This window comes from Corapipo altera, unplaced genomic scaffold (assembly GCF_003945725.1).
Source record: "Corapipo altera isolate COAL_440 unplaced genomic scaffold, ASM394572v1 64, whole genome shotgun sequence".
NCBI classification, from domain to species: Eukaryota; Metazoa; Chordata; class Aves; order Passeriformes; family Pipridae; genus Corapipo; species Corapipo altera.
In genome coordinates, this window is record NW_020884893.1 from 7,568,938 (window position 1) to 7,591,633 (window position 22,696).

General features: G+C 44.6%; 2 long non-coding RNA genes across 3 annotated transcripts; both read left to right on the forward strand.

Moving 5' to 3' along the window:
• The first annotated feature begins 6,917 nt into the window (after nt 1-6,917).
• Nucleotides 6,918-22,073, forward strand: LOC113948505. 2 transcript variants are annotated; one of them, XR_003528171.1, is made up of 3 exons: nt 6,918-6,929; nt 19,361-19,504; nt 19,941-22,073. It is a non-coding gene; the product is annotated as an uncharacterized LOC113948505 (long non-coding RNA). The 2 variants fall into 2 exon arrangements; XR_003528170.1 differs by lacking the exon at nt 6,918-6,929 and having other exon boundaries at nt 18,856-19,504.
• LOC113948506 lies at nt 8,026-18,545 on the forward strand. The gene is made up of 3 exons (XR_003528172.1): nt 8,026-8,082; nt 18,122-18,198; nt 18,464-18,545. It is a non-coding gene; the product is annotated as an uncharacterized LOC113948506 (long non-coding RNA).
• Nucleotides 22,074-22,696: the final 623 nt, after the last annotated feature.

A 22,696-nucleotide genomic window follows, 5' to 3' on the forward strand; every position in this document is an offset into this window, starting at 1 on the left:
CGCCAGCTCGCTGTCATTAAATCTGCCGATCTTAAGTATCAGCTGCACTTATTCCAAGGGGCTATAAATAAACCCCTGAAGCCTATTAAAGGAGCCAGGCTGTTTGTCAAGCCTGGACAGACTGACATCGCCGGTGTTGTGGCTGTGCTCAGTGTTGGGAATGTCTCTGGATGGGTCTTTCACATGCTCATAGATTTATCTTTCACTCTGCGGGACATGCGTGACTTTTTTGATTAAAAGAAAACCTCAGTTTGCTCTGGCAACAAATAGTTCTGGTTCTGTTAGGGATGGGTGAGTCCTTGACCACATGCATGGAGCACGAAACTGTTTAACCTTTGCTAGCTGGAAGGGTTAAAATTGAACAGGAGATTAGGAGAGGATAAGAAATGGAGACGATATTTTATAAGACAAGGAAGTGTTTTAATATAAAATACAGAGAAGTCACCACTCCCAGGATATTTATCAGTCACACTCGCACTCAAGGTTACCACCATTCTGGCTCTCCTCTGGGATTTGCCTGGTGAAAATCTAGGCTATAGGTGCCCTCTGCCACCCTGAGTAGCCCACGGGCCACAGGCAGGATGCTCCAGGATGCAGCAGCCACTCTCTGTGTTGCTGGTGCAGCTCCTATGAAAAATGGGTGGCAGCACTAATGTGTGGTTAATGACCCGTGGTTCAGAAATGACTAAGATGCAGGAATTAAATTTACAATCAACTTCCCTTTTTTTTCTTTTTTTTTCTTCCCCCCTGAAACCTTGAAATCAAAGTTCCTAATCAGAAAAGTCCATGAAAGTTCCTCTCCCCTCCCAGGCAGGGCAGGTGACTGCAGGCAGCTGCAGTTTTGAAGCTGGGTGCTGTCACGGTGCCAGACGTGACACGGGGCTGCTTCAGCAGCAGGGTAAATTGATGACACAATCTAAGGAGAGCTCACTACTTGATGCCAGGTTTATTTTTGTAAGTGCAAACTAATGAAATTTAGAGATTTTAACAGGAGGGGAAAAAAAAGAAAAAGAAAGAAAGAAAGAAAAGTAGAAGCTACAATTTATAAATGAAATTCATTACGGAGCTGAGCACCAACCGCATTAAGGAAATGAGCAGCTCAGGGTTTTACTCAGAACAGCTCCAACGTTTTTTGGCAGGAAGCAGGGAAGCCTACTTTGTCCCAGTGAAGCTTCTGTCTCTGCACAAATGATGGAAGAGGAAGAGGGGGCTGTGCAGGGTCCCTGCAGACACCACACTGTCAATCTGTCCTGGCCTAAACGAGGAAACCACCCCGAGGGGTTTGGGGTGATACTTGTCCTGCAGAAAGCACTGACCTCTGCTACAGACCAGATATCCCTTTCCCATTCCCACACCGCACAGCCAAGGGTGGACCTCGCTTGTCATGTCCTGAATTTTAAGAGGCAGCAAAGAAATTGTTCGAAAGGCAATGAAAGGGAAAGAAAAGTAACCATAAACACATGGCAGAGGCATCCCAGAAAAGGAAGAAGAGCATCCAGGAGGAGAGAAAAAGACAACCTTGAACATCTCCCAACAGGAAGGATGTGTAATTCAGAGCAACCGGGAGGCATTTTGTAGCTTTTTTTATTTTACAGACTTTCTGTTCTCCTGTACTTCACCACTTCTCCACTTACAGATTTGCCCCTAAATACTCTGACAGATCAAAGAAGATGGAGGAGCTATTTTCAAGAGCAGGGATAGGCACATCCTCAGGCACAGAGCGTGGCTGCAGCCACATCTAGAGGACTGCTGGGGTTTGGTCTTTTCTTACATGAATGCTTCTATGATCCTATGATTCTATGGTTCTGTGATTCTATGATTCTGTGTTATGGGGTCAGCACAGCTTGTCCTGATCTAGACACTTGTACTGGGTGAGAAGGAACAGGCACTGGAGAGTGTGAAGAAGCAGCACAGAAATCTTTCAACATCCATCTCCATCCCTTGCCCAAGTAAGCAATGAAGCTGCTGAGAAAAGAACTAATGAACACACTTAAGGAAGTGAGGAGAGGGACATTAATTGCCTGTATAGCAGTGCAGAGTCTGAGCAACACAAAAAACTGGGAGTGACTAATTTATGAGTACAAATTCTATCTGGAGAGCATGACTTAAACTTAGGGAGAAAAATCCATGTGCCTGGAATATTAAAATCAATAGTTTTAACCTATTTAGAAAGAATTGAGTGGGCAAAGAAGGTGCAGGAGGGACAATCAATATCAGAAGTGACATTGCTGCATTCCAAGTACCACTAGAAACTGAAGGGAAAGTGACCTCAAATATAAAAGAAGCCAAAAGAAGGTGTTTCTCCAGACAATCAGCCCTCACTAGAAAACAGGGACTACTAGCTCCTTAGTCGCATATCATATTCCAGAAAATTTCCCTCTGCTCTCCTGGGGAACCTCAACTCGAATGATGTGAGCTGCAGTGCTCATGCTGCTGCTTTAGGGATTTTCTAAATGTTGTAGAAGAGTATTTTCTAACCAAAACCAGGAGGATCCTCGACAGGATCATCTTGACAGCTGGAGAACTGTTCACAGATCCAAAAACCAGCTAGAGCCAGCACAGAGGTGACCCTGTTTCAATCATACATGCTGGGCACAGACAGAAGAAAGCCTGAGCTGACAGTAGGTCCCTTTGCTTTTCAGTGTTGTAAGCCAGGTCACCTGGAGGATTTTAAAGAGAAAATGTGAATGATATTTAACAACTCTTGGTTTAAAGGCACTCTGACTTCTAGGAAATCTAGTAAAACTTCAACGTTGGGAAAGAGAAGGTTATTCTGGCTAAAAAAATGAAGCTCAAAGGGGAGTGAGAGTAGGTAAACTCACAGAAAGGAAGGAAGGGAAAGCGAGTGATAATGAACATAAACCAGCCCCAAGCAGAAGGCTGTTAGGTGAAACCTGTGGCTAGCAGGGCTGAGGGCAATAGGGAAGTGCTCTTTAGATGTAAGAGACTAAAAGTAGTTGTCTAGACAGAACAGCAGACATTAAAAAAAAAAAAATGCATAAAAGGCAGGCACCGACTATTTAATTTCTCTATTTTGGGGGGGAAAAAATGCTAAGTGAAATAGCCATGTAATATGATGATGTGGAATATCTTCTGTTCCAACTCAGGATGTTAAACAGCTGCTGCTACAGCTAGAGGATTTTTTTTGATCGGCAGCTCTCAATATTCAGTGCTTTGAGTTTTAAAATCTGTCCCAGGAGCGCCCCAGGCCGGCACAGAGTTTTCCAGAAGACCTAAGCAGTGTTGACTTTGTGCCAATGCATAAATGTCGATGAGGAGGATGACTTGCGTAATTATAAATCTGATTGTTTGATGTTGATTTTGTGAAAAAAAATAATGGAAGAGCTGATAAGGGACTTGATTAATAACAATTTAAGGAGAATAACTAATTACAATCAACACGAGTTAATGGAAAACAGATCTTATTAAACGAAATTGATATAATTTTTCAAGAATGTGATTATAGATTTGATTGATTTAGTACATTTCATCAACACTGTTACGTTTGACTTCTGCGAGGCATTTAACTTAATGTTGTCTCATTTATTAGGAAGCTAAAACAATGTAAAATCAACACGGCACGCGCTAAACGGATGAAAACCCTGCTGATATGTTTAAACATATCAGAGGAGCATCCCGAGTGGCTGCGTTTCGGTTCATCATTTTTAGCAAACGGTAGAAAATCAAAACTCATTACAATCAAAGTTTGCTGATGAGATTTGGAGCCGGACCACAGCTGGCATGCTGGATGCACTTTCCGTGAACCAGATGGAAGCGAACTCCGGTCTGTTTAACGTGGGCACACACAAAGCCACGCTTCTAGGAACCAGGATTTCACTGCGGGGAGGAGAGATCCTCTTACACAATGCTGGAAACTTGATAAAATAGTGGAGTGAAATATCTCTGGTGTAACATCTAGGGGGACACTGCAGCTATTTCCTGGTGCCTGCGACTCAAGAAGGATGGTGATGAATGGGAGAGGGCACACAAGAATGACTGAAGCGTTGCAAAACATGCCTTATAGTGACAGATTCAAGGACCCCAATACGCTTAGCTTAACAAAGAGAAGGTTAAGGGATGGCTTAATGACAATCCAGATGTATTCAGACAGGGTACAGGAATGCAGAAAGGGAGTGCTCCTCAATCTAACAGACAGAGCGATAAAAAGAGCTGATGACTGGAAGCTGATGCTGTTAAATTCAAACTGGGAAGGGGCTGTGCTTTATAACTGGACGAAGTAACATCAGAAAAACTTCCCAACAGCTGGTTTCATCATCACGGGATATTTCAAATTCATGCTGGGGGTTTTTTTGGGTTTTTTTAAGCCATTCCCTGGATGCACAAAAGATCACTGTGAATTGACACACAAACACGCACACCACAGGGATGGAGTGGTGCTTTTTGGGTTTTTAATTTTCTTAATAATGAGTATGTAAGCTGTCATCCTCAAGCACTGACTGGGACCATTCCCTTTTCCCAGAGTTATTGATCTGGCCTTGGTGGAGAGACACACAGACACCTCCGTGTTATTGGTACTTCATCTTTTCAAGTGGAGAGGCTGGAAAAGTACTATGAAACCCCATAAAACAAACCCAGCCTGCATCCCTCTGCTATAAAAAACCCCAAAATGCAGTGCCAAAGAGAGCAGCTCAAAGCAAGTACATGAAGGACCTGCGTTCCAGTGGTTCAGATAAATCCTGCTGATCCCCATCTGCTGCTGTAGTTTGATAGACTTTTCAGGGAAATGACACATCCATATTCCTTAAAGGTTGATAAAACTGTGAGTAAAACTGTGTAGTTTGATAACAGACTCACCTACTCCCAGGAAATCACAGAATGAGAGAGAGCCACAATCTTGTGGGATTTTCTTCAGAAGCTCCATCACATCTCTGCTCTCTGCTTTGGAAGCTGAAATTTCTCCTTTCACAGAAATTCTTCAGCAGGAGTCCTGCCTGCAGACTCCTCGCTCAGGAAGCTCCAGGAGCCATCTGGGACTAGTCTGCAAGGCTCAGCTGATGTGTTACTGTGTATCCAGATGTACTTCGGGACCAAAAAGGTGTGTATATATATATATATATACACACACATATAGAATTTATTTCTTATTTTTGGTTGGGTACTGAGACATTATTTCTGGGTTTTAAAGCTCTGAAAACAGTGTCATAAAAAAATTTCCTTCCAAAGAAATACTGTGACTGGGGGAGGTGATTAGATAAGAACTTATATCCAAAAGCTAGACAACTAAAGTTGCTTCATAATTGATTTATATATATAAGGGACTTTAGCTCCTGCTGAGGTCTTCACCTTTAAAAGCAGGTCTTTACCTTATATAAAGGATATAAAAGAGAGGCCATTTGTTATCTTAACTTGTAATGAGATCAGGAAAGAGAGACTTTTAAGCCCCTCCACAGCTTATTCATGATATCACAGTGATTCTTCAATAGCAAAATATATCCAGCTGTAATCTGGGAGTCTGGGACCATGTCTCATCCCTTCTACCTGCACTAAGGAGCTGTCTGCACACAAAAGCACCACCAAAGACTTTGAGTCCTCAGCTGTGCTGGGTTTACCTCCGGCATGATTCAAGCCATTGCTGCTGTCCCCACCATCTGCCACCTCTCTGCTGCTGTCACCAGCACCCAAGAGCCACATCTGATAATCAGATTACCAGTGAGTGGGGAGGAGGCAGCACTGCAGGATGCTGACCTGCCTCTGACACACCTCTACACCTCCGGCTCAGGGCAGAGGGCATCACCCAGTAAATTCTTCAGTAGTTCCAATTCAGCCTGCAAGAGCCCTCTGCTCCAAATGCCACTTAATCCAGCTCCATATTAGCCAGCCAACAAGATTTCCATTGATTTTAGGTTTTGGCCCAGGAACTGTGCAGATGCTTTTGAACTGAACATCTTAAGCACAACATTCTGTTTTGTCAGAAAAAGCCTGAACCAGCAGAAACTCTTTTAAAGCAACATCATTACCATAGAGACAAACACTAATTTAATGTGGTTCCCAGTAACAACAGACCATTTATTTAAATACTTCACCATTTAATTTATTCAGCATTTTATATTGAAGAGTATTTTCATTAGGATTCCACTGCAAAACTGAAGAAGGCATTAAATCATTTAATATACTGACAGCTCACTTAATTTATTTAAGCACAGGAGTCTAATTCAAAGAAGCAGACCTTACACAGAGCCCTGTCTTTACAGACCTGGCATATAAGGGCCTATTAATTTCAGAGTAGGGTGTTACATGTTTTTGTTTTGAGGTCCCACTATGTGTTCTCTTCTGGTCAGCAGCCTGCTGTGGTGCTGCACCTGCCAGAGCTACATTTAGGAATCCCTCCTGGTGCACACCAGAGCATCTCCATGCCTTTTGCTTCTGCTAACGCTGGTGAACATCCAGTCCTTTGCATTTGTCCTCTGGCTTGGTTTGGAGCTTGATGGACCACAGAGCAACCAGCATGGCTGGAGTAGCAGATCAGCAGGGAAACAGGGACAAATTGCAGCGAGCCCTGAGGCCATCAGTGATGTCTTCAGTTTAACTCTCCTTAGTTGGCATTCCTGGCTCTGGAGCATGTGATAAAGTCTGTGAGATCCACTGCAATGCACTCCTGTCTCAGTTGATGTTGAATTAACTCGAGACACTCAGTTCACCAGCTCTGGGGCCATGAGTAGTGAGGTCCCCCCAGCCCTGCCCTGGGAGGTGCTGAGCAGCATCAGGACTGTTCACAATTGTCACATCAAAGCTCCCACGTCCACCTGAAGCAAATCCTCCACTTGTTATTCAGGGTGCTCAGCTCCTTGGGCAATCAAGCCCTTGTGGCTTATTACTGATGTTCCCAGATCTACCATGATAAATGGGGGAGAAGAAAATTGTCCCCTATGACAAAGCTCTGGGTGATATTGGGGTCTCTAGTGACTCTGGTTTGGCTGCTTTCCGAGATTGGTGTTGAAGCAGAACTTCAGAAACAATAGCACGTTGTCAATAGGATGCACAGGACATCATTAATAAACATTAGAGAGCTTGATATGATCAGGCAAAAGCAGTACAATGAAATGAGGTACCAAAAGCAGGACAGAGAGGAGGGGAAAGGACCTGAACAGGGTGTTTAATGACTCACCCGACTGTGAAATGCAGCAGAGAGCAAGGCTGGGATAGAAAACCTTTTAATGAATTCAACATGTGTGCACCCTTTGAAGGCTTAGCTACCCATTCCCCAGTGGTGTTTGACCCACCTGAAGATACAGATCATGCAGAAAATAATAACCAGTAAGTAATAATAATAGTAATAATAGGAAGAGCAGGACCCTCATCTCCAATTCATATTTATAATCCAGCAAATATTTCACCTAAAGCCAGGAGATTTATGGGTTTGCATCTATAATTAATATCCTTCCTTAAGCAGGAAAGGGCATATGTTCATACAAATAAATCTGCTACTCTAGACCTGGATTTTGAAGACTAATATTTAAATCCCCAGCAAGACACAGTTTATTGATTGTATAGATGCATACAACAGAAACACACCACGCACTTTTATAGAGATAACATTGTACAGCTATTTTTAAAATAAATAGATAGAGTTTCTCTTTTAAATGCAAGAGATGAAGCTTAATCAGGGAAAAGGAGGAAGATGGGGAGGTTGGCTTGGTGTCTGCTCCAAACTGTCCCTGTTTCCCAAAGATTTCCTTTGCATTAGGCCCTTTGCTAACAGCAGGGCTGCTCCTGGGCGCCAAGACACATAAAGGGCTTTGAGACAGAGGTAATCGATTTGGTTTAGTTTTATGAGGAAAATAAACAGTTAGGCTGATATAACAGTAAAAGGGTCAAACGGGGTCAGGGCTAATGAAGTGACTCAAAGCAAGTTGGAATTAAAACACCCTTCCCTTTTCTTCTGTCCTCCCTTTCATACCTCTCCTCCACAAGTGTCTGCCCAAAATCACACCCATGGACAACAGCAAAGCACCAGCCAAGGTGGGTCAACCCACTTCATTTGGGGCTGGGCACAGGACTTGCCTTGGCTGAAGGTTTCCATCTCCAGCAGTGTCTGCTGAGCAATTGAAAACTCCAACCAAGGTAAGCCCTGCCCTTCAGCCCCTTGTCATGGAGAAGGAGGGAAATGACAACAAAAGGGTGGTGAGCCCCCAGGCAGACTGGTTGCACCCTGTTTTGGAGAGTCATCTCCATCACCAACCATCTTCATGGACTGGAGATGATCCTTCCTCCAAATGTTACCTTCCAGTGTCAGGAAGGGGTTTTGGAAGGAGGAAAAAGAAGTATCAAAGGAAACCTTATGACAAGTGCTGTGCTGCTCCAAGTCCTATGCACCAAAACCTAAGCTTTCCCTACAGATATGCTGCTCAATGCACTCCTTTATGATTTTTATACCCCTTAACAACATGGACTGTGGGTGCCCAGACACTGCTCTTCTCTGTGGCTGTGAAAGGGGGAAAAAATCAAGGCTGTTGCTCTGCAAGGACAAGCACAAGTAGCACAGGGGCTCTGGAAGCTGCAACCAGTGTGAGGTACTCAGCCAAGGCAGAGCTTTGCTGCAACTTTGTTTTCATGATTTAGCATTCCTGCTGTAAATAATTGATACTAATGTAAGGGAGATAAGAGACAGACTGTCTGTGGGCCGGGAGGAAGTGGATCCTGGTGACATCCACCTGGAAATGTGCTTGCGGATTTATCTGAAATAAAAACGTTGAAGAGCCAAACACAAAATCTGAGAGGTGGGGAGGGAAGAGGGATAAGAAAGGCAACCTGTGATCAGCTCTGAGCTTTCTCATCTCTCTAAGAAAAAGCTACCAATAATAATTTCCTTAACAAGAAAATTCCTGCACTAACTAGCACTTTCTCCCTAAAAATTGCTCTCACACTAGTCCATAAGCTGTGTTCCTGCATTGCCAGAGAGCTGGGTGGGTGTTAGCACAGTTGAAGGAATTAAAATGTCATTAAGGGGGTGCATGGAGCACACCCCTCCTCGTTGGACACTGTGCTGGCAGGAAAATGCCAGGGAGCTCAGTATATTTGATGCCTTTGGCTTAGGTTATCTACAAGCAGCTGAGTACCAGGAAGGAGCTCTCCTGCATCTTAGTCTTTGAAATTGGAGAAGGAAAAATTAAATCTCTGATCCTGCAAGGGCAGCCGTGAGACAGGCAATGGAGACAATGTTGCTGGGTGGAGAAGGGGAGATTTCCCCGCTGGGAGCCTTGGAACCCAGCATATCCCAGGGGCCATTACACCGTATCCATTTCTGAATCCTGGTTTTGAGGCTGCTATTGGCATATCACATCCTCTGAGGAGTCTGTGCCCGGCAGCAAACTGGCATTCACTTCTCCCGGCCTGACGTAATGCCTGTTTTCATCCTGTCTAGTAAATAAAAAACGATAATGTCAGCTGAAAAAAAATGACATCACCACTGAGCCTTGCAGCTCTCCTGTGTCTCCGTCTTCACACCTCACTTATGTTACCTGTCGCTCATCAGCTCAAGGATGTTCCTGTACCCACTGTACAAGGTAAGTGTGCCTGGGGGATTTAAATTGCTGGGGGCTTCCAGTGCCAAAGTGAAAAGAATCTGCAGTGGAAATTCCTTCGTTTTGAACTATTTTCTTGTAAACCTAGCAGAGGGTCCCTCAGATCTGGGGTCTCCCAGGCAGGTTGTTGAAGGCCATGACTTTACATATCACTCTGGTAAGCACATGTTCAGGGCTCTAAGTTTGTTTTAAAATATACTTTTTAACTTACAGACTTCATGCAGGAAGGCAGATGAAAAGAGCTGCTTTGGAAATGTTAGGAAACAGCAGCATTGACTTGTCAGTGATATGAATGGGGAAAGCCAGAGAGACTTTCTCATCTCTAATGTGATTTCATGATTCAGTGAATAATGCATATTAGCATAATTCTAACTAAAAAAATCCATACTCATCATAGAATCACAGTTATCAACATTATCCTATTATTAATTATTAACATTTACACTATCAATCAGCCCCTGGCTGACCGATAGCTTAAAATCTTGCATAAAGATTGTTACAACAACAGCCACAGTACATCACGTAATGTGCTTCACAGTCAGGTTGTCATATCCTCATCTATAAAGCTTTTTACTAATGCACTTTACAACATATCTTACAGCACATGGATGAAGAATGTGGCTGCACCCAGTAATAATTCCATTAATTATGAATAAAGCATTTACAAATGACATCCTTATTTAAAACTGGTGATGAACACATTTTGTTTTAATGCAGATGCACTGTGTAATTTGTAATTGGATAAAAAGCAGTGCTGGCAGCGCGGGGCAGGGAAAGGGGGCCAAGATCTTATGAACCTTGCAACAGAAAGGGGGAAAAAAATAGTGGAGAAAATGACTGACAAACAACAAAACACTGGGATAAAGCTGAGTAAAGTCCAAGGTGATGGCTGAAAGGAGTAATTAAAGGCGCCCTGCAAAGCTGAAAGGCAAAATTCCTTACCTACTGCCCTCGCATTGCGGTTGCGTTAATAAAACTCTCTCCTATATTAATAAAGTGTATATTTTCATTGCTTTCTCTCATTTGCAGTGTTTTCAGCTGGCTGGCAGCTCACCAAGACTCATTAGCCACATACAGTTTGCCTTTGCAGTACCTTGGTACCGCTTTGTCCTATAGGCTCTCTGAGATGGCAGAATATTTATTACATACAATATTTCACTGAGGCTACTTACGTCAAGAGGCTATAAATACATTACTCTTCCTAGTTTACTTAAGGGATAAAAAGTGAGTAGCTAAGTTTACAGAGCAGGCTCAAGCTCTATTAATGTGTGGTCTGTTCATTTTCATATGGCTCTCAATTGTTTGAAATTATTTTCCAAATTAATCCTGTGAGTGATTCTTGCCTTGCTGATCATTTCTGAGCACTGCTGGCCTACATGTGCAGTGGTGATATTCAGGTTATTACATGTATTATGGAAAAAAAAGTTAATTTAAACTCATGATGGTTTTTGGTAATAAAGCTGTGAATATTTATGTGGTCGTAGTTTTCAGCTGAGAGCCTTGAGCCAAGAACATCTTATATTGAGGTTCAGCTATTTAAATAGGTGCTAACTGGGGATGCAAAAATCCCAGCAACTCAGTTCTGGCTGCACTGGTGGGTGGACAAGAGCTTTGGTGTTCAGTAGAAAGTCAGCAAACTCCTCCTGATCACTTTTTTCCTGAGTTTTCCCCGTGTTTACAGCAGTCTGGACCAACAAGGTGCCTGGATAATGCACACACCATGGTGTCATGTGTCTGCTAGCACAGAGCCAAAGCTGTGCATGGCAGTGAGTGCTGAGGGTGGTGCAAGATTCTGCAGGCTCAGAGAATCCAGAGAAAAGAGTCCTGCATGTACCATGTAAAGTTAAGAAAAAAGATTGCCTTGGGAGGGACCTAGTTTTGGGCTCAGGTAGACTTTTTTGCAGGTTTTCCAAGGAGATGAGGCTGCAAATTAGAGCCAAGCCAGGCAGGAATTTTTGCTGAATTATTTTCACATTCCCTTTCAGTGTCCCATTTGTGGGCCATACCTAGTGCAAAGCATGACACCTGACATGGCCCTTCCCCAAATTTTCAAGTTAATAAACATAGTAAAAAATTCATATATAGTGTTTATTGCCAGCACTGTCAAAGATGACACTGCATTCCCCTTATCCTCTCAAACTCAGGCAGTGTAGGAGAGGCTGCTGTAATTACAGGTCTCCTTGTGCAAGACTGCTTTGAAATTCCCAATAATTCTTGAAACCACCAGCAAGTTGGTTTTCCAAGCCAGCTGACAGAGGATTTATTTATTAAGGTTTTGGCTGTTTGCAGCAGTGGCTGGGCAGCAGCAGTTCCGCAGAGTTATCAAAAATCTATTTCCTCTCAGAGTCACAAGTAAAATATCAAACCCCCTCTGAAAAGCCGAGTGCAACATTTACATTTTAATCTCCCGAAACACTTTCGTTTCTGACAAACTGGGTTTCTTGGTCTGTGTGTTATGGAGAGGAAAGGCAGCAGGGTTGCAGAGGAAGGTTTATAGCTCTGGGAGTGAGCGTGGGCTGCTTTGTGTGTGTGGTACAGCCAGAGTGGCACAGTGACCTCCCTGTCCACAATGACAGCAAGGACTCTCACTCTGCAGCACTGCTGGGGTCAGGTGAAAAAGAAAAGCACCCTGGCCCCAAAATCTAACAGTGTGTGGGCATCAATAACTGAGCTTGTTCAGAGATCACACGTGCACGTGGGAAAAAATTTTATTACTCCAGGGCTGGAGGAATAACAGCCCTTTTCTGGGCTGGGCACAGCTCTGCTGGCTACAAACAGAGCCCAGACAGGGGTCATGTGGGCTTGGCAGTGGCTATTTGCAGCCACTTATATATAAGGGCAAACCCTTATTTCACTGTCTATTCACATCTTTGCCCACAGGTTAATTGGGATAAAGTGGAGTGTCTGGCTGGACCCAAGCTCTACAGTTTGCAGTCTGGCAACAAAAAGCAACTCTCTCTTTCCCTTGTTATCACCGAGGCTGAGGTCCTGTGCTGCCTCTGTAGAGTCGCTGCAGCAAAACATGAATTATGGATGAAATGAAAAATCCCAGCCCAGTGCACAGAGGGAATATGCAAAGTGCAGAGCAATCACCTCTGTGCCTGAGCCTCACTGTGTGCCACCTTCACATGCATAATGCCCAAAATACTCCGCTCAGCTTCAGCCTGCCACTCCCTCATCCCACAGGGCTCAGGATTCCCTCCTCCGAAGGGATTTGGGTTTTAAAATGATGACATTCATTAATTTGAAAAGCATGCCCTTGTGCTTTGTGGGATCTCTGTGGGAGGTACTAAGGGTGCTGTATGTCTGGATAAGCTCTTTGGAATTCACACACAGAGCACTTCCAGGGGTGCAGGCATCAGGAAGGACGAGTGTCTGCTCCCAGCGTGGGAAGGGTTTGCCCTGGGGAAATTTGGCATGTTGCAGATTGCCCACTCTGAGCCTGGCAGGGCCTCACTAAGCGCAGAGGAACTCCCGAGGGATCTGCAGAGGTGATGGCTGGTTCCCACAGGAGCTCCCTTCTCCTGAAGCAAAGTGAAGTGTTGGACAAATGCTTCCAGTTAGTCACAGACTCTGGCTTTAAGGATCTGTGATTTGAGGAAGCTCAGTCTCTCTACTCATAACTTCTCTTTCACAGAAAAAAATGCCTTTCAGGAGGCATTTCTAAAATGTCTTTTAATTTTTAAATGCTTTAGTTCCTCCCTTGCAAGTGCAGCTCTTTGCTTTCGTGCACCATCTAATAACACACTGCAAATGTGCTTCCAAACAACCATTTCTGAGTGTGCAATATCAACATCTGTACTAAAACCAAGCAGAAATTTTTCCCTGAAGCAATATTTTGCTCAGTATTATTGTTACTTTTTTTTTTTTATTTAATGGTTTGCTGTCATGGGAGCTCTTCAGCCTCTTGGTTTTGGGAACTGAAAGCTTTCTGCTTCTCCCTCCTTGTTGAAGACACCCTGGCAGGTGAGCCCATTATCACCCTTGTACCACCTGCTAAAAAAGCTTTACTGAGTGTTCACTAAAACTGTGTTGCACTGAAGCACCTCATTGAACTGGGAGTCTGATATGCAGCAAGTTGGCAAAATTAGTTGATTAGTGTTTGTACAGGGTTTTGAACTTCTCCTGTTAAGTAGATGTGAATAATAAAAATAATATTAATTTATTATTATTGTTATTGTTATTCTGACTCTCTATCATACCAGTGATGAACATTTCCCTGTGCATGTATTTAAGCTATCCAATGTGGGATGCTTTGTTCTTAATTTTGATTATTTTAAGTGTCCTTTAGCACATCAAATAGTCTCCCTAGATAAGGATTTATAGGAAGGTCTTCAGAGCTGTCAGAGTAATGTTTTTCTAGCAGCAAAAACTTAACCTCCTCTTAGATCTTCATTTCTGCTTTGTCCTGGGTGTAGCTGCAGCGAGTGCTCAGTCACAGCCATCAGGATGAAGATGTGTTGTCAGTTGTTTTATTTTTGATCCCATTTGAATGTGTCAGTCAACTGCCTCGAATCAAAGAAAGTGAGAAGGAGCCTTTAACAGTTGTGATTGGAAACTTCAGACTTACCTTTTTTTTTTTTTTTTCATTTTTATAGACACTAACTAAATGCTTGGCAGGTCCTTGTGAATCATAACATTTCTAAATATATCAAAGAGGCTCTTTGCCAAGCTGCTGGTGAAGGTGGTGTCTATTCCTATTGACTCCTTTTTCCCCTTCAGATTACTTATCATTTAATAATTTCAAATCTTAATGCAAAAAAGCCAGGGACTCTTAACTAGGCTGGCTAACATTGTGATTAATGAAAGTGTAATGCGAGCTACTGTACAGCCATTAGAAACCAGTTAGCTAATTAGTGTAATCACAGGGGTGGAAATAATTAAAAGACCATAAAATAGAGGTAACCTAATAACAACATTTTCCTCTGACCCAGAACTGGTGAGAAGAGGGTGGTTTGCTGGGTTAGGAGCAGAGAGGAGTGGAGATGGAAGGTTCTGTGAGTAATCACTGTCAAGGAGGTCTCGGGGCACAGACAAGGAGAACAGAGCAGATTTTACACCTGCATAATCCAGATTGCAGCAGCACTTCACACCACTGCACCCCTCTCCCATCTTATGCTTTGTCACAAGTTTAGTGGCAAACTAATCAAGACATGGGTGAGGCAGGATCCAGTTGGTTTGGTCTTATTTACTTTTTTGTTCCCTTTCCTCCTTCCCAGGTTATTAACAAATATAGTATTAAAACTTCCTTCACATTCCCTGAGTCCACCAGGTTTGGTTTCAGGAAAGGGGGAAATCGGTGTCCTAAGGTGCTTAAGAAGAAAATCCTGTTAGAGGATTCCCTATATTTATAGAGCTTCTAATGTATTTATGTATGTTATTCACTGCAAGTTTCACAAAACTCTACAGCTTGTTCAAAAATCTCTTGCTAAGAGGAAAGAGCCTTTCTGGGCAGAGTGGAGTGGTGCAGTGACTGATGAGGGTGACAGTCACTGCCAGAGCTGCTCCCAGGAGCTGGTGCCAAGCAGATGTGCCCCCCCCCCTCAACCCTCACCTGCAGCCTTTGCACTCATGTTGGTGCAGACAGCCCAAGCCCTTTGGGCAGTACCAGCACACTATTGCGGTGGTGAATCCAAAACAACCCCCAAAATGTGTGCCCTGGTGCTTCTCTAAGGGGTCTCCTATGCAGGACTGTTCAGGTTCATCTCTTGTTAATGAGAGATGGGGGACGGTGTGATGGGCTGGATCTCACCCCTGCTGATTAGAAGTGACCTACCTCTGGCTGTTAGGTGAAATAGCTCCACGTAACAGGCAATAAAAAATCCTAACTGGTAATTTTCCACTTGGGATGGGTCACCACTATGGCCATCTCCATCGGTTCTTATCATTTCTGCCACGGTTTGTGTGTGTTTCATTTGACCTGGCTCTAATGAGCAGAGAAGACTGAACAGTAGCTGCAGACACACAATCAAGGATCAGCCGCCGGAGCTGATGAGTCTGCCGAGACTGCTAAGTGGGTCTTCATTAGCTATTCACATGCAAAGAGCAATCCTTATTTATTCTTCTTTCCTAGGTGAATCTATTTTTGAATATCTTTTGTGCTGATCCTGTCTGGGGGGTGGGAGGTTGGATGGAGGGTACCACCACTGCTGGTTAACAAGATGATTGTCCTGAAAAAATTGAGTGTGACACCAAGTTGGCAGCAAGTTGAAAAGAAGAAACAATGTGATGCCATTTAGAGAAGGAAGGAATCATTTTCCCCTGTGACTTCTCTGGTGGGAGGCAGAACTTTATCTTCTCTTTGCAGCTCAAATGAAGCATCACAGCAGTAGCATTAACTGTGCTTTCACGCTCCCAGCTTGTCTTTTCATTAACCTTATGTGTTTTTTTTTATTGCTGTAGCAGGGAACACGCTTTCCAGGGAGGGTTTGCAGGGGAGTCACTGGAGCTGCAAACCCGGGATATCCCAGGCAGGTCCCCAGGCTGCACATGTGGTGTTATTGCAGCCAAGGGGATGAGCTGGCGGTCTGTGCTGCTGTACGTGAGCTTGCAGTGAAGAAGGGAAACCTGAAGTGTGTCTACAAGTCTGCTGGAGAGGGGTTTTGGAGCAGCAGGTCATGGTGAGCTTTGCTCCAGGTGCACTTTTGTCCAGCCAGCTCAGCCGTGTGAATCACATCCTGGGACATCCTCGAGGATGCAGACGGGTCAGTCCTTAACCCTTGGCAGAACCAGCGGCTTCTTGAGAGAAAGGTGCCTTTCATCTGCACAATCCCTTTTTCCACACTGGGCATTACTTAAATGTTCTCATTTAAGCATTTCCTAAAAGCCGTGTTCCCGCGGTGCTGGGCCGGTTGGGTGAGGATCCTCTCGCCCTCCCGGCCGCATCCGCCTGTGGCGAAGGCTGCCCTCTCCCGACACTCTGAGTATCCGAGGGATGCGGTGGCTGAGCCGGGGCCCAGCACCCTCCGCCAGCACCAGCCCTGTCCCCGCTGCACCGTGCACGGAGCAACGATGTCCCGTCCCAGTGGGCACAGATGATCCCCCGAGGTGGCCTGACCCCATCACCAGCTGCCTCTGATGCTGGATCCAACCTGCATCCCCCTTGGGCAGCAGGAGAGTCCTGCTTGAAGAACCACCCAGAGCACTGCACTCCTGCAGATTTCCGTTTTCCCAGACCAATCCCTGCCCTTCCAAACCTGCCCAGTACCTTTTTCTTCACGTTTTGTTTTTTTATGATCTGGTAATGTAGGCATGAGTACCGTACTCCTCTGAGTTGTCTTTTCCCAGCTGAGTCTATTTGTGCTGCAGACTGTGTGGGTGCCACCCTGGGAAAGCCACATTTAGCAGTGTGTTGTTCCAGGAAAGCACTTTTATATGAACAGGGATGTGAGACAACCACTTGCACCTCTGGGCTTGGCAAACAGCTGATCCATGAGAGATGACTTTTTTTTTTCCCCTTGTGATTTTGACCTTATTTGCTGAAAGTGAAACATCATTCAGCCTTCCAGGAAATACCACAAGTCTTCAATCTGACATGAGAACATAAATCTTCTGTAAGAGTTCATCCATTCTACATCTCGGGTCTCTGGAACTGGGCTGTGGACATGGGAGTGGGAATCTCAGCATCCTGAATCCAGGGCTGCAGAACCTGAGCCCCTGCACCTCCTCAGCCGAGGGAAAAACATCCCCATGGGGTCAGACCCTTACTGAGCTGGTTCTGCACCAGTTCCTCATGGAAAAATTGGGATTTTTTGGCCTGAATCACCTTGAGTGTGTTAATTTTTTGTAGGACAGGTGAAACCCTTCCCCTCCAGTTCTGTGAATCTGACTGAAATAAAACACAGCTTTACAGCTCAGAGTAACCCAGCTCTCCATGCTTCAGACTCCCCTAAACCCCTCCTAGAAGAGAGCTCAAAGGCTGTAGCATTGCTGAAGTCTCAGGTTCTGCACACCACGCTCAGCAGTGCAGCCCCAGCTCACACCTCTGACAGCACATTTCCTGAGCACAGTGCCTGCATGTCCCTGACCTTACTGTGCAACCAACTTTTGTGGGTTATGCCTCCCCCTGCTATTTTGGGGGACCACAGAGGCCTTTCTGGGAAGGCGGTGGGGCAGCCCTGGGGCTCGTGTGCAGTTCATTGAAGGTTATTTGTGGGACATTGTGGCTCTACATCTTTCCACCTCCCACCCACCACGAGGGGTTTAACAGACATCATTTTGCTCATGAAGTTCATGCTTTTACATCCACACTGTTCCACCTGGGGTGTATTCATCAGTGCAAATCTCTTTGCTTTGCAGGTCATTCCCAGAGCAGGGCCCCTCAAGCCCCACTGGACCCAGGGAAGGACTCATCCACTTTTGCACTTTGCTGTGTTTCCCTCGGGATCAGCTCAGTGACATTCCCAATCCCCATTGTGCTGGGGATTATGCATTTAACTGAACCCACAAAGATACCCCTTCAAAAGCCCCAGAAAGCTTAAATATCCTTTTTTTCTGCCTGGACCACCTTTCCTTGTTTTACCACTAGATGGGAGAGTGAGACTGAGCTAACTGAGGTGCTCCCGTCCTTATCCCGGTAGGAATTCTGAGGGGAGAAGACTACTGAAAGATGCCTGCGGGTCATCCTGCAAATCCTCTTACCTCGGGAAGGGAGCAGGTAGCCCCCAAAATGCCTTGTTGTTTCCCAGTCCTAAAAGTGCATGGTTAGGGGGGGCTAATGCTTGCCTGGTGCTTTCCCAAAATATCAGGATGCCACTGGATCCCACTCTGGAAGGGGAATTCACTTACACAAAGACTGGGTATATTCCTGGGGTGACATACTTAATATTTTTTCTCCTATCCACCTGTCCTGGAGCAGAGGGAGATAGGGGAAACACTTGCAATTCACTCCACTCATCCATACCCCAAATTCTGTTTCCCAGGAATCCGAGTGATCTCAAAAATTGTTTGGGGAGGTAAAGAATCACAGAATCACAAATGGTTAGTGTTGGAAGGGACCTCTGGAGATCATCTAGTTCAACACCCAACAGGTAAATGTAAACAAAGCAGCATTTTCTCCTCCTTTCCTTCTACAGGATTTTCTTTCTCCTATAGGATTCTTATGTAATGATACTCCCAGTGAGAAAATAAAACTGGTCTATTGCAATGATTGTACTTGAAGGAAAAGAATTCATGCCCTGGTCCAACACCACTCACCTCAGGAACCGCTTTGGGTGAGGGAGGGGATGGCACCCAGTTCATTAATATCTTAATAAATTTACTTTCACTGCAGCACTTCCCATCCCCTGAGACCTCCCAAGGTTTTGCTGAGACTGGGTATATTCAGGAATTATATAGCTGTAGAAGCAGTTTATCAGCCAAATCGAATTGTCTAGTTTGACTATTTTTACTATTACTAGGTTTGGGACTTTAAAGAGGAACATTTCTACTTGCTTCCTGAGATTTCACAGGTTCCGGAAGAAATTTCACAGGAGACAAATTTTCTGACTGCCTGTGTGTCTACATCAGAACATGTAATCCCTGTAAAGTGGAAATAATCTTTTTGGGGGGTTTTGCTTTTTGCCCAAACTTCCTAATTTGCAAACTCTTTAGAGAAGTGACTCAACTGATTTGTTCAATGCCTGGCACAGTTTGGCAATGAGATGAAATAATTCTAATAACTTCCCTAACTGCAGTGCCGTTGTTGCCTCTGTTGTGGTCTCTTGGCTTTGCCTGCACAGAAAATATCTGTCATTATCCTGCTAGACATAAATAACAGCTTCTTTGGAAGACAGAGATTGTATTTTTTACGAGACCTATCTACTCTTATTTTCCATAAGCAACAGCCACCCCACCCTGTGCGTGCAATGAGGACACTGAGTCACCAGCATGAAGCAGTGACCAGCTCATACATCTCACCAGGGAGGACCCAAAATCCCCTCCAAAGAAGAGAAGAGACATCTTTCTTCAGATGATAATCAGAGGTGCAAAAATGTTACCTGGAAGCAATTAAAAAAAAAAAAAAAAGACATTCCAGACCTGGTAGGTCCAGGGCACATCTCCTTGTGCAAAGGTTTGCTTGCTCAAGCCCTGGCACAGGCCACCCAGGGCAGAGGAGGAGTCCCATCCCTGGAGGGATTTAAAAGACATGTAGATGCATCACTTGGGGACCTGGTTTAGTGTGGGCTTGGCAGTGCTGGGGGAATGGCTGGACTTGATGATCTTAAGTGGCTTTTCCAGCCTATGGTTCTAAATGATTCTGTGATTCTGCCTCCTCCTGAGGGGCATTTTGAGCTCCCAGCTGGGCTCAGAGTGGGGCAGGTGCTGGTGAAGTACATGGGAAATGCTCCACGGGGCTGAGACATCTTTGGAGGGGCAAGGGTAAGCACAGAGCACAGATTAACAAAAAACTATTACCAGGGTGAACATCAGCCCCAGGACACCAAGGCATCCCCAGACAGAGGGCTCTGCACAGCAGGAGATGTTGGCACCCTCCCTGATGGTATCCATGGTGAAATCCAGCCCTGATGAAATCCAGCAGGCCAACCTCTCCTGTAGACCTTGATCCTGCAAGAGGAACTACAGGGATGGATTTTCAGTCAGCCAGAACCAGCTGGATTGAGGCCTTATCTGAGATAGCAATAGAATTAGCCATGTGATTTCTTTTCCATGTTTACAGGGGCAATATTTTCCCAAAGTTCAAAGTCTTCCTCTGCAGGAAGCATGTGATATGCTTTGCAGTCACACCATATTTTGGCGCTATGAACAATTAAAAAAATCAATTTCCGGAGCAATATTTTCTATGTTTGTAATCTCAGAACTAATTACAGGGCTGGAAAATCAATAGCTATCTGGAAATCTTTCCAATACAGCTAACTAAGCATGCTACATATCATGCTGGAATATATTCTTCACAAACACATGCTGCTCATGACCATCTCCCAGATCACACAGGCAGATGATATCACTGTTAATAAGCCCTGTGCTTCACTGCACTGCAATGGCAGCATTTACCAAAATCTGCAGGGGGGATTGGGCAGAGCAAATAGCACAGTACATGAGAGCTGGAGCAATGCTTGTGCCAGCATTTTAAGCCAACGACAAAAACAGTTGAAAGACTCATTTAGTTCAACAGGAACCTACAAAAAGATTATGAAAGAAAGTCATTAAAAGTTCATGCCTTAGTTATAATGTTGTTTTTTTCATCATGTTCTATTAAAATAAAAAGTAAAACCTTTGGTGACTGAAAATAACCTCTTTGTCTAGTTTCCTAGCAAGAGAGAAGTGGTGTTAAATGGGTAGTTTGATGGTGATTATACATCAAAAACACACGTGAAGAGGAAGGGTGTTGCTCTGATGGATGGATCTCCTCTTGCTGTACAAACACACTCTGTTGACCATGGCAGCTCAGTTGGAGCCAAAGCTCAGACCCTTGTGCTGATGCTCTTCACTGCTTCCCACACACACTACAGGCATTGCTGGGATCTTCTCCAAGATGCTGCTGCCTCCCTCGTGCCCTGCAAGAGTTCAGTGTGCTCTTCCTTGATATGCTGGAGCTTGTGCTGCTGCTAAATGAAGAGGAAACATTCCCATTGGACACAGTGCCAAACAGCACAGCAAGTGGATAAGAAGCACAGACCAGAGTACAGGGGACTTTCCCCAGGCTCCCATTTGCACTCCTGCTTGGTACAAGAAAGCAATGAATTCTGAGCTGTCACAAAGCCACAAAATATCTGCTCTGATTTTATATGTTTTTCTCTGATTATCCTTCATGGTTTTTTCCCCCCAGTGAACTGACATCTCTGCTCTCATTCCCTCCCCAAGCCGGGAGATTCCTGCAGTTCTCCAAGCTGATGATCCTCATCCTGGAGTGGAACTTTGGGTCTAGCAGCCCATGAGTTAAGGTGCAGCATGTGCCTTGTCCCAGCGCTCATCTCAGGAGACAGGCCGTGATTTATAGTCCATCCTAAATAATTTGGCAGGTTAGTTATACCCAAAGAATTTAAATTTTGGAGCTGGACATGATGCATGTAGTGATCTGGATAGGAACTATTGTCATTATTAATTTTTGTTTGCATTTCTGTAGCACTCCCATGTGCAGATGAGGATTTCCTGTGCCTGGTGCAGCACACTGGCACAGAGAAAGGAGCCCTTTCTGTCAGCTCCAGGCTGACAGCCTGCCTGGAACAGCAAGCCCAAACCTGAGAGGGGCTGGGGGTGTTGATGGCAACAGCACCCAAAACACACACTCCAGTGGTGTGGCTCTACTAATCTGGGCTGTTTCCTGCCAAGAAGCAACAACTACAAAAATATTGTGCTTATCATTACCACAGTAAAAGTTTCTCTTTTAACTTCCTAGGCTGAGATGACCTTGATGGTGACGCAGAGCTGTGGGTGCCGCACATTGCTCAGACTCTGCAGGACCAGACCTACAGCTGCTGCACTAAATTTCAATGTCTTCTCTTCAGATAATGGTGTCTTTGGACTTTCCTATTATTCTTGCCAATCTAATGTCATATTTCCTTCAAATAAAACTCGGTGTGTGAGAACTCACTTCTGTTTCTCTCTTAGGAAAGGAAGGCTGTGCTGTCTGTGCATCACCTAACAGGAAAGACCTCAGGACAAAGAGCTCAGACCCTTCAGAAATCTTTCAAAGAGAAGCTCCAGCTCTCCCTTATCTCTTTTAAAGTTAACACATCACACTTTGTACATCCTCAGTAACAAAGTTCCTAATGTTGTTTCCCGATAACCCAGAGGCCCAGGACGGCGATGCTGTTGCTGTTTTACAGAGGGCAAGAGGAGGACACTTGCTCCCCTGGCTGACAATCAGCACTTTGGGAACATCCCACACTAGAGATTATTGAGTTTCACAGCCACCAAAGCATGTGTCACCCATGAATTTGTATAATTCTTCCTCAAATACAGTTACACTTTTGGCTCTGCAATGCCTCCGGCATCAGTTGCTGCTGTTTAATCAGGAGCTGCTTTAAACCTCCTACCTCATCCTTTCATTTACAGGATCCTTTGCTCTGGTAATAGTAAAGGCAGCTCACAGAGTTGAGCAGAATGGATTCTGATGCTCCAGCTTGCAAAGTCAAAGGGTCTTACAGAGGCAGGATAACACGAAGTCTGGTAAAAACCCAGGGAGGTACTTTCAGAAGTTCATTTCCCACTGC